The sequence below is a fragment of the Mercurialis annua genome, linkage group LG5, assembly GCF_937616625.2.
Source record: "Mercurialis annua linkage group LG5, ddMerAnnu1.2, whole genome shotgun sequence".
NCBI classification, from domain to species: Eukaryota; Viridiplantae; Streptophyta; class Magnoliopsida; order Malpighiales; family Euphorbiaceae; genus Mercurialis; species Mercurialis annua.
The window spans coordinates 21,844,017-21,860,308 of record NC_065574.1 but is presented as its reverse complement, the minus strand read 5'-3'; the positions used below and the strand labels follow the sequence as shown (position 1 = coordinate 21,860,308).

Below are 16,292 nucleotides of genomic sequence, written 5' to 3'. Positions count from 1 at the left end.
TATATCCATTGATTCCGATTAAAAAAATAATAATCGGGTTTCGCGCTCCGAACTTCGCCCGAAACATAGCCCTGTGAGCGAATTTGGAACTCTGTTCTATCGTCACCAATTCTAATTTACCTTTAACGTTTATACTTAATATGTACTTATAGTATTCTTATTAAGTATAAGATTGATCCTTTACCTTATCTCGAATCTTATTCCTTGATATTCGGGTTACCGTGTTTGTCTGGATCAAACAACGCGTAACTTATTATCTTATACTCAATTAACGTCGTTCTTTTGGTTCTCCTTCTTAATCTCGATCCATCCCTCGATATGCTATTATTAACATATATTTCTTATTCCCAATTGATGTATATCCTTGTCTTTTAGTTGTTTGCGATCTTTGATGTTCTCGATGAATTATTATTCCATAATAATTCTATCGGTTTCCTTTCGATCGTTTCTCAAATCTTAATCTTAATCCTAACGTTTTCTTGTTAGGTTGTACTATTTTTGATAGTCTCTACCTTTGTTTCGCGTCATATAGATTTTCGAGTTTATCGTAGTCCAACGTCATCTTCCTTATTGTTTCTTGTCTTTTTCACATCCAATTGTGTATATATTATTTTTTCCTTTTTTGTCTTTCGCTGTATACTCTGATTTAACCATTTACTAACTGTTGACTTTACAGTTAGAATCGTATGATCATTCGTTTGATATCCTTGTCAAAGTTTTTAGATAAAAGGAATAAGAATTTTAGACAAAATAAATAAGGATTTGGAATAGTAAAATTTAATGAAATACTAAGATTATTTTAATTTGATTTGGACACTCACAGACCTTAGTCTCAGGTATATATAATGCGAAATGAGAAGATTCGAGAATAAGTAATTATATATAAAAGTAACTACTTAAATAAAAAAAAATAAGTAGAATATTAATTTATTTATAATTTTGTTCCAAAAAATAAATTCGATATTTACATACCTTAGCCCCAGGTATATAGAGCGCAAAAATCTCGGAGACAAATAATTATAATTTTTTGAGGGTGAACTTGATCTCGGAATTCGATGCACCGAGAGGCCTACGTACCCAATAAATGGGATCAAAGTCCGCGTAGTTCGAAATGAGATATTTTTATTATAAAAAAAAATTGTCAAGGTGTTGGACAATTTGTAAATGAAATAAGAATAGTGACCTGAATAATTTAAACCAAATTAATGCTATAAAATTAAATTCAAAATATTCAATATTATGTTATGTAAAAAGAAGAAATGGGCTCAAACCTATGACCTGAGAATTGGAGAACATGTAAAGCAATTTCACATAATCTTATTAAGCCCAACGCACGTATATTAGGTCAATTTCAACCATCGGATCAATGTTTCTCTAGAAAATCTAAACCATTCAACATATTTCACTAACCTAATTTTACAAACCTGATTTCACTCTGTTCTCTCATTTCTGCCGCATACATTCCTCTCTTATCATCACTTTCTTTCATTTCTTAATCATTATATTTTCTTTTCATTTGATCGAGTTAGTGAAGACTGTTAGGAGTGGCTTTCAACGAGTTTGTTCATGGCGAATTTTTGCCGGCGATCTTCTCTCCTAAGCGTTTCTTTTTATTATTAGAATGAAGAAGAAAAAAAAAGTGATCGGAGATGACGAACAGAGGTATGGGTCTTTAATCAAATCGGTTCGGCTTTTAAGAATTCGATTGGCTTTGATGGGTTTTGAAAATCAGGTATAACCTTTCCCGTTTGTTTCCGCTTCTATGTTGATTGTCACTTGGTTGAATTCATTTTCTTTAATCTTATGCATTTTTATTTGTTTTGTCGTTGGGTTTTATTTGAACTGATTATGTATTGAAGCGAGTACGTCAGATTGACAGATTTGAAGAGATAGAAAGAAAGAAGTAATTTCAGATTTGAGGAGTTAAGTTCTAGCTTTAATGTTTGATATTCTTTGTATTCATTCGTATGGGACTTAAAGTGTGATTTTTTGTTTTCTATTTTCATTCTCATAATCATATTTGATAACAAGCGTTACCACAACAGAAGAGAAAAGGGGCTAAAAGAAAATAAACTCTGCCTACTGTGTTTGTTTTCCTTGGTGGGGCTCAAAATTGAGATTGATTGATATTTGGGGTGTGACAGGATTGTGATTTTCTGTTTTATCTATCTGTTGACTTAATCAAAACAATGGCGTTAAACTTGCCGGAATTACAGCAAGCTCAATGCATCCTCAAGCTCAGTGAGGCCAAAGATAACAGAGCAATTGAATATGTTTTCTTTTGGTTGATTTATGAGTTTTCTGGTTTAAAATTGATTGAAAAATTTCTTATTCTCTCTTGGTTGACAGAATCTATTGAGACAAAGGAGGAAGTACCATAAAAATGGACTCTGGGGATTCACATTTTGAAGGTAAGTTATAAATATGAGTTTATTTCTGTGTGTGTTTTAAAACTGTGACTTTGTGATCATTTGCAATTTAAAGAAGAGGTGCGAAAATTTCTAAAATCTCTTTTTATAAGAGTTCATTAACACTAGGAACTCTTAAAATAATCTGACTAGAATGTTTTCCTAACTCAATAGAAACTTTCCAATCAACATATATTAAAAGACAGCTAAACAAAGTAGTTAAAATATATACATGTTCTAATAATTGAATTTTGGGGTGTGTACCTTAGTTACGATTGCTGCCTGCTAGCCCAACTATGATATGCCTTACTGGTTTTGTTCGTCAGTTCCATCATTGTTTGAACTCTTTTTTTGAACTCAAATGCGAAGATTTGAAACTTGTTGATTTCATTTCTAGAACTGATGCTCAAAATTTAGAAAGGCTTTGAGATTTTATGAGTTGTAAGTTTGAAAGGATTTGAAATGTTTCTCTTATGCTTTTTTGAGAAAAATGTAGTGTTTATGGTTGTGGTTGCTCTTTAACTTGGAAAAGAAACTAAAACTGTTTTAGTGATAACTTTTATCTTTTGAGCAGAGTTTTTTTTTTTCGTTCTGCATTTTTAGGTTTGGTTTTGAGATGTTACTCTTCCATCAGTTCTCAAAACTGATAGAAGTCGAAACTTTAGCTGAAATAATTTTTTGGTTTGACAAAGTTTAGAGTGTCTCCATGCTAAAAAGATAAGAGAAAAATGGAGAGTTGAATTTCATCTAAGTTGAAGAAAATGGAAGAAGAAAAATAATTTGTGGAGAGTTTCTCTGGGCATATTGCTATGGGATTTCCTGATGATCTTTTTTTTTCAATGAATTGGGTCTGTTTATATAGCCAATGACAGTGGCAGTTTTGTAAATATAGAAAATTTAATTAATTAGGCTTAATTGTATTTAATTTGATGTAATATTGATTAAACCTTCTTAAAAAACATTTATAGCATTCAATCATGTTTAAGCTACAATGTTTTCACTATTCCGAAACACTCTAGCAAATAGTGCCACAAAAGACAAAAATTGATGTAAATTGTTTGTTTTGGTCCTCCATTTTAGCATATAGTTTAATTGAGTCCCTAGAGATATTAAACTAGCGATTTGGCCCTTGACATTGAAAAATTCCAAGATCACTCCTTAAATAAAAATGTAGAATATTATGCTTGTTTATTTCCTTTTTGTCTTTGGAATATAATTCTATTTTTTTACCTTTTTATTATTATTATTATTTATTTGTACGTAATTTTGTGAAATGCCAATATTAATAAATTTTTAATTGCTTTGACTTTTTATTTTATTTATTTATTTGTTTTAACTGGGCTATTAGTTAAATAAATATAAAACAATCGATAATATTATTGTCGTAAAAAATTGGGTATCAACAGCTGGCCACTTTTGTATATCATCTTGGAATAATAAGTATACAAAATATAGGATAGCCAATTGACTATAAATTTATAGTATATTTAGAAGATTCGATAAAAACTCATCGAATTCCGTGTTTGGCACGTTAACGACGAGATGCAATTTTGTGCAAGATCAAAGGTAATTTGAATTTTAATATAAAATATATTTGGTAAGGACTTATACTAATTAGAGGGTTAAATGTTTGTTAGAGATCGGCATGAGTCCATAATGCGTTTAGTATGTCGCTAAATCGCATAAAATGAAAGAAGATATAAAAATAGCATATGTTAATAGAGGGGATGCTATAAAGGGATCAGTAAGAACTCATACTGAATACTGCGTTTAGCTTGTTACTAACTCGCAGATTTAATAAAAAAATGTAAGGATAGCATCTGTTAACGGAGGGGAAGCTATAAAGGGATTCGGTAAATACTCATACCGAATACTGCGTTTTGCTTGTTACTAACTCGCAGATTTAATAAAAATATAAGGATATCATCTGTTAACGGAGGGGATGCTATAAATGGATTCGGTAAGGACTCATACCGAAAACTGCGTTTAGCTTGTTACTAACTCGCATATTTAATAAAAAATGTAAGGATAGCATCTATTAACGGAGGGGATGCTATAAACGGATTCGGTAACGACTCATACTGGATACTATATTTAGCTTGTTACTAACTCGCAAATTTAATAAAAAATGTAAGGATAGCATCTGTTAACGAAAGGGGATGCTATAAAAGGATTCGGTAAGGACTCATACTGAATAGTGCATTTAGCTTGTTACTAACTCGCAGATTTAATAAAAAAATGTTAGAATAGCATTTGTTAACAGAGAGGATGCTAAAAAGGGATTCGGTAAGGACTCAAACCGAATACTGCGTTTAGCTTGTTACTAACTCGCAGATTTAATAAAAAAATGTAAGGATAGCATATGTTAACGGAGGGGATGCTATTAAGGGATTCAGGAAGGACTCATACTGAATACCCCGTTTAGCTTGTTACTAACTCGCAGATTTAATAAAAAAAGTAAGGATAGCATTTGTTAACGGAGGGGATGCTATAAAGGGATTCGGTAAGGACTCATACCGAATACTGCGTTTATCTTGTTACTAACTCGCAGATTTAATAAAAAAATATAAGGATAACATCTGTTAACGGAGGGGATGCTATAAAGGGATTCGGTAAGGACACATACCGAATACTGCGTTTAGCTTGTTACTAACTCGCAGATTTAATTAAAAAATTTAAGGATACCACCTGTTAACGGAGGGGATGCTATAAAGGGATTCGGTAAGGACTCATATTGAATATTGCGTTTAGCTTGTTACTAACTCGCAGATTTAATTAAAAAAATTTAGGATAGCGTTTGTTAAGGGAGGGGATGCTATAAAGGATTCGGTAAGGACTTATACCGAATATTGCGTTTAGCTTGTTACTAACTCGCAGATTTAATAAAAAAAATGTAAGAATAGCATCTGTTAACGGAGAGGACGCTATAAAGAGATTCGGTAAGGACTCATACCGAATACTGCGTTTAGCTTTTTACTAACTCGCAGATTTATAAAAAAAATGTAAGGATAGCATATGTTAACAGAGGGGATGCTATAAAGGGATTTGGTTAGGACTCGTACTGAATACTGCGTTTAGATTATTTAATATAAAATGTAAGGATAGCATTTGTTAACGGATGGGATGCTATAAAGGGATTCGGTAAGGACTCATACAGAATACTGCGTTTAGCTTGTTACTAACTCGCAGATTTAATAAAAAAATGTAAAAGTTATACGTGTAAATTTATGCTTGGGAATGAGGAATATATAGAGAGGTAAACAAGATGCCCCCACTAAGTTGCCTTATTGCTAATATTTGACAGGTCTGATCTAAGAAAATGTTAGGCTTCTTTTGAAGAATGATTTAGGTTAACTTTTCTTTTTGTATTGAGAAAAGGAAAGTTAAGAAAAATGTATTTCTGATGGATTGTTCGTAGAGTGTGAATTTTATTGGGAATATAATAAAAATATCTTATTTTTTTAACACATGCTTTGAGACTTTTTTTTTGAGTGAGTCAATAGTCTTTACGTGGTAAATTTATCCAGACACTTTGATTATTTTGGATTTGCCATGTATTCAGATATTGCTTTGACCCGATTAAGGTAACTTTGATATGTATCGTTTTCTTTGGCAAAGGGGGATCAAATTTTGAGGAAAATTCAGATGTTTAAAAAATTTGGATAATTTTAAAAAATATTTTTATATTGGTGAATAATTAGCATATAAAGACTTTTGACTTTAATATGCATGCCCACAGTGACTTTTAACCATTAGGGTGTCCAAAAAGAAAGATTTGTTGGTTTTTTTTAGGCTTAACCTCTGAAAAAACCCTCACCTTTTAGCCCCAATTCGTTTGCACCCTCACCTTGTAAAATCTTCAATTTTGCCCAAATTTCCACCTTTCGTCTTTCAATTGCACCCTTTAAGTACCAAATTGACCTCTTTTCACAGAAAAAAATTCAAGTCAATACTTTATATTTTAGTCCATATTCAAAATAGTCCATAATGTTAAAATTTGAACAAAACAACCATCTTCACTAAATTTTCAAAAGTTAATAAATTTCAAATTAAATATAAATCAATTAAAAATATTATTAAAAATTACTTTTTTAAATACAAAATTAATTTTAAAACCAACCATATCACATCGCCTTTACTCCGCAAAATTAATTTAATTATTTTTTAATATTAAAAAATTTGTATATCTTCAAATTTTAAACCGAATCAAAATATTTTTAAAAATTAAAAAAAAAAAGCGTCCCAAGCAACCGCCGGATTTTTTTTCCGGCGGTGGCTGTTCTTCTCAAGGAAGAACAGAGCTGTCCTTCCTTGAGAAGAACAGCCGCTGCTGTTCTTCCTTGAGAAGAACAGCCGCAGCTGTTCTTCCTTGAAGAAGAACAGCCGCGGCTGTTCTTCCTAGAACAGCCGCGGCTGTTCTTCTCTTTGAAGAACAGCCAGAGCTGTTCTTCTCCTTGAAGAACAGCCCTGGGTTGTTCTTCAAAGAAGAACGCCCAGATCTGGTTCAAAACAGCCCAGATCTGGGTTGTTCATCTTTGAAGAACAATCCCATTTTTGTTAATTTTTTTTATTAATTTTTTAAAAAAAATTTAAAATTAATTTTACGGAACTAAAACGGTAAGTTTGAATAAATGTGGTTGTGGAATTTAATAATTTTTCAAATATTTTTTAAGGAAGATGGTTTTATTGTTGAAATTTTAACATTTGAGGACTATTTCGAATATGGGTTAAAAGTGAAAGTATTGATTTGCATTTTTTTCCATTGAAAAAAGGTCAATTTAATACTTCGAGGTGCAATTGAAAGACAAAAGGTGGAAATTTGGGCAAAATTGAAGATTTTGCAAGGTGAGAGTGCAAACGAATTGGGGCTAAAAGGTGGGGGTTTTTTCAGAGGATTAGCCTTTTTTTTATAAATGTGTTTCCAATTGAAAGTGGTCTACTGTTCTAGACCATGTGTGAATGGTTCATTTGTTCAATTTTTTTTTTTTTACAAATCAAGTTTTGTTTTTTGTTTTTGTATATGGGTCAACTTTCGTTAAGGTATTAGCCCATTTGCATTAAATTTGACTAGTATACAAAACCAATTTAATTTAGATTAATTTTTAACGATTCTTACTGTACGCTTTTGAGCAATTGTTAAATAATTAAATAATATATGTATCTACAATAAAAAAATAGTGGTTTTACTTGTTGATTTAAAAAAATGACTTTATTTAAAATTAATTATATTATTAATTATTATTAATAATAATATATCATATATAAAAGTCTTATTTAATAACACGTTAAAATGTTAAGTTTTATTAACAATCAACTTTATTGTTTTTATCTAACAAAATTTAACGAAAATCCAAAAGTAACCAACGGTTGCATAACGGTAATAAAACGGCTATATTTTTCTCTATATATACCCACTTTACTATTTATTTTCACCATAATTTATTTCACTTCTTTTCTATCTTCAAAAATACAATTCAAAATGAAATCATTTTTTGCTTTAATTATCATAATGATAATCGTATTGCTCATTATTATCTTTTTTTTTGTTTTTCTTGTATTTGGTGTCACACCTTTATTTGCTCTTGCAATTTTTGTAGATTACGTATTATAAATATGAAAATTAGTAATGTATTTTTTTTTCTATTTGATTAGTAAGCTTATCACTTCATTGAGTTATAAGTGATTAGGGCAGATTTAGCGCTTCTTCTAGCAACATCTTATGGAGTCCGACGATCTTTCAACTCACCGGTGATGGATTTCTTTTGACAGAAGTATTTAGTTTGAAGTATTATAATGAAAACAATATAAGTTCAACATTTGCGTTAGCAGAATGTTAAAACTTCAATTGTAATTGTGATAATTTTATTTAAAATATTTGTGTATTCAATATTCGGAAATTGCATGACTAATTATTATAGTGTTCGAGTTGTCTTTAAATAATAAAAAAGTCTTGCCCGAAACAACGCGAGTTTTTTTTTTACTAGTTAAGGGCGCTAGAAGGAGGAAAATCCTACAAGCAATTGTCATGTTAGTTTTCTAAGCAAGTGTAGATATTCACACATTGGTGAACTCGTCAAAAGAGGGTAAAAGTGCTCTATCCCTAAAAACTTGTAGTATAGTGTATGAACGGAGGTATGGGGAATTCCTATTCACCTAAGCAATAATTAAGATATAATTAAACCATGCAAAGCTATTAGCCAAAAATAGTTTGAAGCTTAATATGAAGACGATCCTACAGTATGAAATATTAAAGCGAGACTTTCAATCTGTTTTCATGATTTATTCTTAATTAGTCTTGGTGATTTTGATCATCGTCTGTTTGCCACATGGATGACCATTTTTTCCTAAGCCATTTATAAAAAATAATTATTTTCATTAGGGTGGATTCTGCTACCCTTATGAAATTTTGATTATTTGATTGGAGAGACCTGACATGATTCGACTTTGTGTAATATGCAGATGTATATGAATATGCTAAATTAAAAATGCAACTCGTGCAAATAATTTTTCCTAAGACTTTTAGGAAAATCAACGTGGTAAAAAAATGTATTTGTGGATTGGTAAAAACATGACATGCAATAACTTCATGGATGAATTTATGCATGTGATTATCGAACTAAAAGATGCATTTGAAAAAGAAAATCAAAATTATTTTAGTATTTTTGAAGAATAAATTTATTTTTTGGTTAGGTATTAGGTAGTCCACCATCTATTTGTCAAGAGAAGTGGTATTTGCTTTTTGTGATTTCCATAAAAGGAAAGATATAAAAGGTTAGCTGGTTATTCAAAGGAAATGGCAATGGCCTGATTTGCCTATGTTATCAAAACATGTCTCGACTTGGCAAATTTTAATTCATGCATGACTGTGCATTTTTTGAAATGTAAAAATACATCTTAAATACCAATTCTTATTTAGGGACCAACATTTATGACCTAGTCATATCGGGTGATCTTGTACCTTACATGTTGTGAGATTCATTCTCACATCATGGAAGCCTCTTCAAAGTCTTGGACAACAGAATGACTCTGCAATTGTTTATTTATGACAATTTACTTGGGCGATTTTGTTTATGCTCTAATTTTTGCCTAGACCGCCTTTTTGGGTTCTCGATCTAGCGAGCTTCTTCTCTGTGCTCAATTTTCTTTGTCTAATCCCCCTTCCAAGTTTTTAATTTAGAGAGCTTTTTCGACTGGTAGATGGGTTGTCATATCAGGTTTTTGACGTAGAAGAGTTTCTCATTGTCTATGATAGTAATTGGCTTTGTCTATTATCAAATTGGCTAGTGAGTCCTCTATCTTGAAAAGTTATCCTGTTCACAATATGAACACTATAATCATATCATATCTCATTTAATTGATATCTAATCAATAATTAAATCATAACAAAATGAGCATGTATATTCAAAGTTAGGGCCTTTTTTTAAAAAAATGGGTCCAATTTTTTTAAAAATAACACGAGGTTAGTGGAAGAATCATTATTGGATGGATTTGTAAGAATTTGGCTTTCTGAGGCTTTAATTCTAAAAATGTGACGAAATTGATTTAGTTTCAAAAAGTTGGACTTGAACTTAGAGATAAATTTTCTGAGTGCCTACGTACCCCTTTACGGGTTCAAAGTCCACGTAGTTCGGCAGGGACTACCAAAATTTATGTTTAATAGAATGGTGTGAAAAAAATGATTTTTTAGAAATTGGACTTGAACTCAATGATTTGAGTGCCTACGTACCTACTATTACAGAATCAAAGTCCACGTAGTTCGGCTATGGTTTCAAAACATGCATTTCTAAGCGGCGATGATAATGACAAGATAAGTTTTTTTTATCAAACCGTAGATCGGTAAATACCCTTCTTATTAAAGACGAGTCTTGAAGTATAAGTCATTGTAGAATAGGATGAGGAGTGTCCAACTTTATGAATGAGTTATTACGCTTTTGTACGTTGTTTGTCTTTTGTTGAGCTTGACGTGCTTGTGAATTTTGCTAATCTTATTAAGCCCAACGCACGTATATTAGGTCAATTTCAACCATCAGATCAATATTTCTCTAGAAAATCTAAACCATTCAACATATTTCACTAACCTAACTTTACTAACCCGATTTCACTTTGTTCTCTCATTTCTGCCGCATACATTCCTCTCTTATCATCACTTTCTTTCATTTCATAATCATTAAATTTTTTTCATTTGATCGAGTTAGTGAAGACTGTCAGGAGCAGCTTTCAACGAGTTTGTTTATGGCGAATTTTTGCCGACGATCTTCTCTCCTAAGCGTTTCTTTTTATTATTAGAATGAAGAAGAAGAAAAAAAGTGATCGGAGATGACGAACGGAGGTATGGGGCTTTAATCAAATCGGTTCGGCTTTGATTTGTTTAGGCCATGGATTTCCTTTGATTTTAAGGATTCGATTGGCTTTGATGGATTTTGAAAATCAGGTATAACCTTTCCTGTTTGTTTCCGCTTCCGTGTTGATTGCCACTTGGTTGAATTTATTTTCTTTAATCTTATACATCTTTATTTGTTTTGTCGTTGGGTTTTAATTGAACTGATTATGTATTGAAGTGAGTACATCAGATTGACAGATTTGAAGAGATAGAAAGAAAGAAGTAATTTCAGATTTGAGGAGTTAAGGTCTAGATTTTGTGTTTGATATTCTTTGTATTCATTCGTATGGGATTTAAAGTGTGATTTTTTGTTATTCTTATTATCAGATTTGATAACAAGCGTTACCACAACTGAAGAGAAAAGGGGCTAAAAAAAACTAAACTCTGCCTACTTTGTTGGTTTTTCCTTGGTGGGGCTCAAAATTGAGATTGATTGATATTTGGGGTGTGATAGGATTGTGATTTTCTGTTTCATCTATCTGTTCAACTTAATCGAAACAATGGCGATAGACTTGCCGGAATATCAGCAAGCTCAATGCATCCTCAAGCTCATTGAGGCCAAAGGTATCTTTTGGTTGATTTATGAGTTTTTTGATTGATTGAAAAATTTCTTATTCTCTCTTGGTTGACAGAAACTATTGAGACAAAGGAGGGAGTACCATAAAAATGGACTTTGGGGATTCACATTTTGAAGGTAAGTTGTGAGTTGATTTCTGTGTGTGTTTTAAAACTATGACTTTGTGATTATTGGCAATTTAAATAAGAGGTACAAAAAGTTCTTATATCCCTTTGTAATCAGATTTTAATCACCACTTTTATTCATAATTCTCTATTAAGGTGTTATAAGAGTTCATTAACACCATAAACTCTTACAATAATCTGACTAGAATGTTTTCCTAACTCTATTGAAATTTTCCAGTCAACATATATTAAAAGAAAGCTAAACAAAGTAGTTCAAATATATACATGTGCTAATAATTGAATTTTGGGGTGTGTACCTTAGTTAAGATTGCTGCCTGCTACCCCAACTACGATCTGCCTTACTGGTTTTGTTCGTCAGTTCTGTCATTGTTTGAAATCTTTTTTTGAACTCAAATGCGAAGATTTGAAACTTGTTGGTTTCATTTCTAGAACTGATGCTGGAAATTTAGAAAGGCTTTAAGATTTTATGAGCTGTAAGTTTGAAAGGATTTGAAATGATGTTTTTGTTACTCTTATGCTTTTTTGAGAAGAATGTAGTGTTTATGGTTGTGGTTGCTCTTTTGCTTGGAAAAGAAACTAAAATTCTGTTTTAGTGATAACTTTTATCTTTTGAGCAGAGTTTTTTTTTTCGTTCTGCATTTTTGGATTTGGTTTTGAGATGTTACTCTTCCATCATTCTCAAAATTGATAGAAGTCGAAACTTTAGCTGAAAGAATTTTTTGGTTTGACAGAGTTTGGAGTGTCTCCATGCTAAAAAGAGAAGAGAAAAATGGAGAGCTGAATTTCAGCTAAGTTGAAGAAAATGGAAGAAGAAAAATAATTTGTGGAGAGTTTCTCTAGGCATATTGCTATTGGATTCCCTGATGATCTATTTTTTTCAATGAATTGGGGCTGTTTATATAGCAAATGACAGTGGTAGTTTTGTAAATATAGAAAATTTAATTAATTAGGCTTAATTGTATTTAATTTGATGTAATGTTGATTAAAACTTCTCAAACCACATTTATAGCATTCAATCATATTTAAGCTACAATGTTTTCACTATTCTGAAACACTGTAGCAAATAGTGCCACAAAAGACAAAAATTGATGTAAATTATTTGTTTTAGTCCTCCATTTTAGCATATTGTTTAATTGAGTCCCTAGAGATATTAAACTGGCGATTTGGCCCTTGACATAGAAAAATTCCAGGATCACTCCTTAAATAAAAATGTAAAATAGTATGCTGGTTTATTTCCTTTTCGTCTTTGGAATGTAATTCTATTTTTTTACCTTTTTATTATTATTATTATTTATTTGTATGTAATTTTGTGAAATGCTAATATTAATAAATGTTTAATTGTTTTGACTTTTTATTTTATTTATTTATTTGTTTTAATTGGGCTATTAGTTAAATAAATTTAAAACAATTGATAATATTATTGTCGTAAAAATTGGGTATCAACAGCTGCCCACTTTTGTATATCTTCTTGGAATAAAAAGTATACAAAATATAGGATAGCCAATTGACAATAAATTTATAGTATATTTAGAAGATTCGATAAAAACTCATATCGAATTCCGTGTTTGCCACGTTAACGACGAGATGCAATTTTGTGCAAGATCAAAGGTAATTTAAATTTTGATATAAAATATATTTGGTAAGGACTGATACTAATTAGAGGGTTAAATGTTTGTTAGAGATCGGCAAGGACTTATGCCGATCATAATGCGTTTAGTATGTCGCTAAATCGCATAAAATGAAAGAAGATATAAAAATAGCATATGTTAACAGAGAGGATATTATAAAGAGATCAGTAAGAACTCATACTGAATACCGCGTTTAGCTTGTTATTAACTCGCAGATTTAATAAAAAAATGTAAGGATAGCATCTGTTAACGGAGGAGAAGCTATAAAGGGATTCGGTAAGTACTCATACCAAATACTGTGTTTAGCTTGTTACTAACTCGCATATTTAATAAAAATATAAGGATAGCATCTGTTAACGGAGGGGATGCTATAAAGGGATTCGGTAAGGACTCATAACGAATACTGCGTTTAGCTTGTTACTAACTCGCATATTTAATAAAAAATGTAAGGATGGCATTTATTAACAGAGGGGATGCTATAAAGGGATTCGGTAAGGACTCATACCAAATACTGTATTTAGCTTGTTACTAACACGCAGATTTAATTAAAAAATGTAAGGATAACATCTGTTAACGAAAGAGGATGCTATAAAGGGATTTGGTAAGGACTCATACTGAATACTGCATTTGGCTTGTTACTAACTCGCAGATTTAATATAAAAATGTAAGGATAGCATGTCTTAACGGAGGAGATTCTATAAAGAGATTTGGTAAGGACCCAAACCGAATAGTGTGTTTAGCTTGTTACTAACTCGCAGATTTAATAAAAAAATATAAGGATACCATCTGTTAACGGAGGGGATGCTATAAAGGGATTCGGTAAGCACTCATACTGAATACTCCGTTTAGTTTGTTACTAACTCGCAGATTTAATAAAAAATGTAAGGATAGCATCTGTTAACGGAGGGGATGCTATAAAGGGATTCAGTTATGACTCGTACTGAATAATGCGTTTAGGTTATTTAATAAAAAATGTAAGGATAGCATTTGTTAACGGATGGGATGCTATAAAGGGAATCGGTAAGGACTCATACAGAATACTGCGTTTAGCTTGTTATTAACTCGCAGATTTAATAAAAAAATATAAGGATAGCATCTGTTAACGGAGGAGAAGCTATAAAGGAATTCGGTAAGTACTCATACCGAATACTGCGTTTAGCTTGTTACTAACTCGCATATTTAATAAAAATATAAGGATAGCATCTGTTAACGGAGGGGATACTATAAAGGGATTCGGTAAGGACTCATAACGAATACTGCGTTTAGCTTGTTACTAACTCGCATATTTAAAAAAAAAATGTAAGGATGGCATTTATTAACAGAGGGGATGCTATAAAGGGATTCGGTAAGGACTCATACCAAATACTGTATTTATCTTGTTACTAACACGCAGATTTAATAAAAAAAATGTAAGGATAGCATTTGTTAACGAAAGGGGATGCTATAAAGGAATTTGGTTAGGACTCATACTGAATACTGCATTTAGCTTGTTACTAACTCGCAGATTTAATATAAAAATGTAAGGATGGCATGTGTTAACGGAGGGGATGCTATATAGAGATTCGGTAAGGACCCAAACCGAATAGTGCATTTAGCTTGTTACTAACTCGCAGATTTAATAAAAAAATGTAAGGATACCATCTGTTAACGGAGGGGATGCTATAAAGGGATTCGGTAAGGACTCATACTGAATACTCAGTTTAGCTTATTACTAACTCGCAGATTTAGTACAAAATGTAAGGATAGCATCTGTTAACGGAGGGGATGCTATAAAGGGATTCGGTTATACTGCGTTTAGGTTATTTAATAAAAAATGTAAGGATAGCATCTGTTAACGGATGGGATGCTATAAAGGGATTCGGTAAGGACTCATACAAAATATTGCGTTTAGCTTGTTACTAACTCGCAGATTTAATAAAAAAATGTAAAAGTTATACGTGTAAATTTATGCTTGGGAGTGAGGAATATATAGAGAGGTAAGCAAGATGCCCCCACTAAGTTGCCTTATTGCTAATATTTGACAGGTCTGATCTAAGACAATGTTAGGCTTCTTTTGAAGAATGATTTAGGTTAACTTCTCTTTTTGTATTGAGAAGAGGAAATTCAAGAAAAATGTATTTCTGATGGATTGTTCGTAGAGTGTTAATTTTATTGGGGTTATAATGAAAATATCTTAATTTTTTTAAGACATGCATTGAGACCTTTTATTTTTAGTGAGTCAATAGTCTCTACGTGGTAAATTTATCCAGACACTTTGATTATTTTAGATTTGCCATGTATATTCAGATATGGCTTTCACCCGATTAAGGTAACTTTGATATGTATCGTTTTCTTTGGCAAAGGGGATCAAATTTTGAGGAAAATTCGGATGTTTAAAAAATTTGGACAATTTTAAAAAATATTTTCATATTGGGGAATAATTAGCATATAAAGACTTTTTGACTTTAATATGCATGCCCACAGTAGCATTAACCATTAGAGTGTCCAAAAAGAAAGATTTGTTGGTTTTTTTTTAAATTTATTTCCAATTGAAAGTGGCCTACTGTTCTAGACCATGCTAGAGCTAAACATGAATGGATTATAGTTAAATTAAGATTAAATGAAAGATTGATGATGTTACTGGAATTGTTGCGCTGCATAACAGATATATTGCGAGCGAAATGTCTAGGTTTGAGTTTCTGTTTATTTGTACGGAAAATTAAATTCTGTTTATTTGTACGGAAAATTAAGAGTGTTGGATAAAAATGCCTAGGTTTGAGTTTCTGCATATTTGGACTCTAATTTATCCAAATAGAGCAGAACATTCTGTTGCGCGTAACAGTTATTAACTTATGGGCAAGTTTCTGATACCTTCGACTGCTAGGTTGAGTCTGAGACCTCAACAAAAGTCGAAGAGGACATTCTGAACTTTAAGAATGTTGGGTTTGTTTATAGGTCGGACTATTCTACAGCTAGCAACCGTAAGCGATTACGAGGACAAATATTCGACAAAACATAACATATCATGAAAACAAGTTTAAAACCAAACATAGACTTGGTTATTTAACAAATAAGTCAAATAACACTTTGAACTTAGGTTTAAAATAATAAACCTAATCAACATAAAATATGTATAAATCACATATTAACACGTAAATAGAATGTGTCGGGGTCAGACGCGATAATGTGATAAGT

The 16,292-nt window shown here is 31.5% G+C and overlaps 1 long non-coding RNA gene across 5 annotated transcripts; it reads left to right on the top strand.

The window, feature by feature from the left end:
* Window positions 1-1,406: 1,406 nt before the first annotated feature.
* On the top strand, window positions 1,407-12,600 carry LOC126682881 (uncharacterized). Of its 5 annotated transcripts, XR_007641540.2 has the most exons (8): window positions 1,409-1,732; window positions 1,860-1,922; window positions 2,350-2,411; window positions 10,695-10,839; window positions 10,967-11,035; window positions 11,116-11,352; window positions 11,421-11,482; window positions 12,222-12,597. It is a non-coding gene; the product is annotated as an uncharacterized LOC126682881 (long non-coding RNA). The 5 variants fall into 5 exon arrangements; XR_008790657.1 differs by having other exon boundaries at window positions 1,407-1,732; window positions 1,860-2,411; window positions 10,979-11,035; window positions 12,222-12,600; XR_007641539.2 differs by having other exon boundaries at window positions 1,408-1,732; window positions 1,860-2,411; window positions 10,967-11,029.
* The last annotated feature ends 3,692 nt before the right edge of the window (window positions 12,601-16,292 follow it).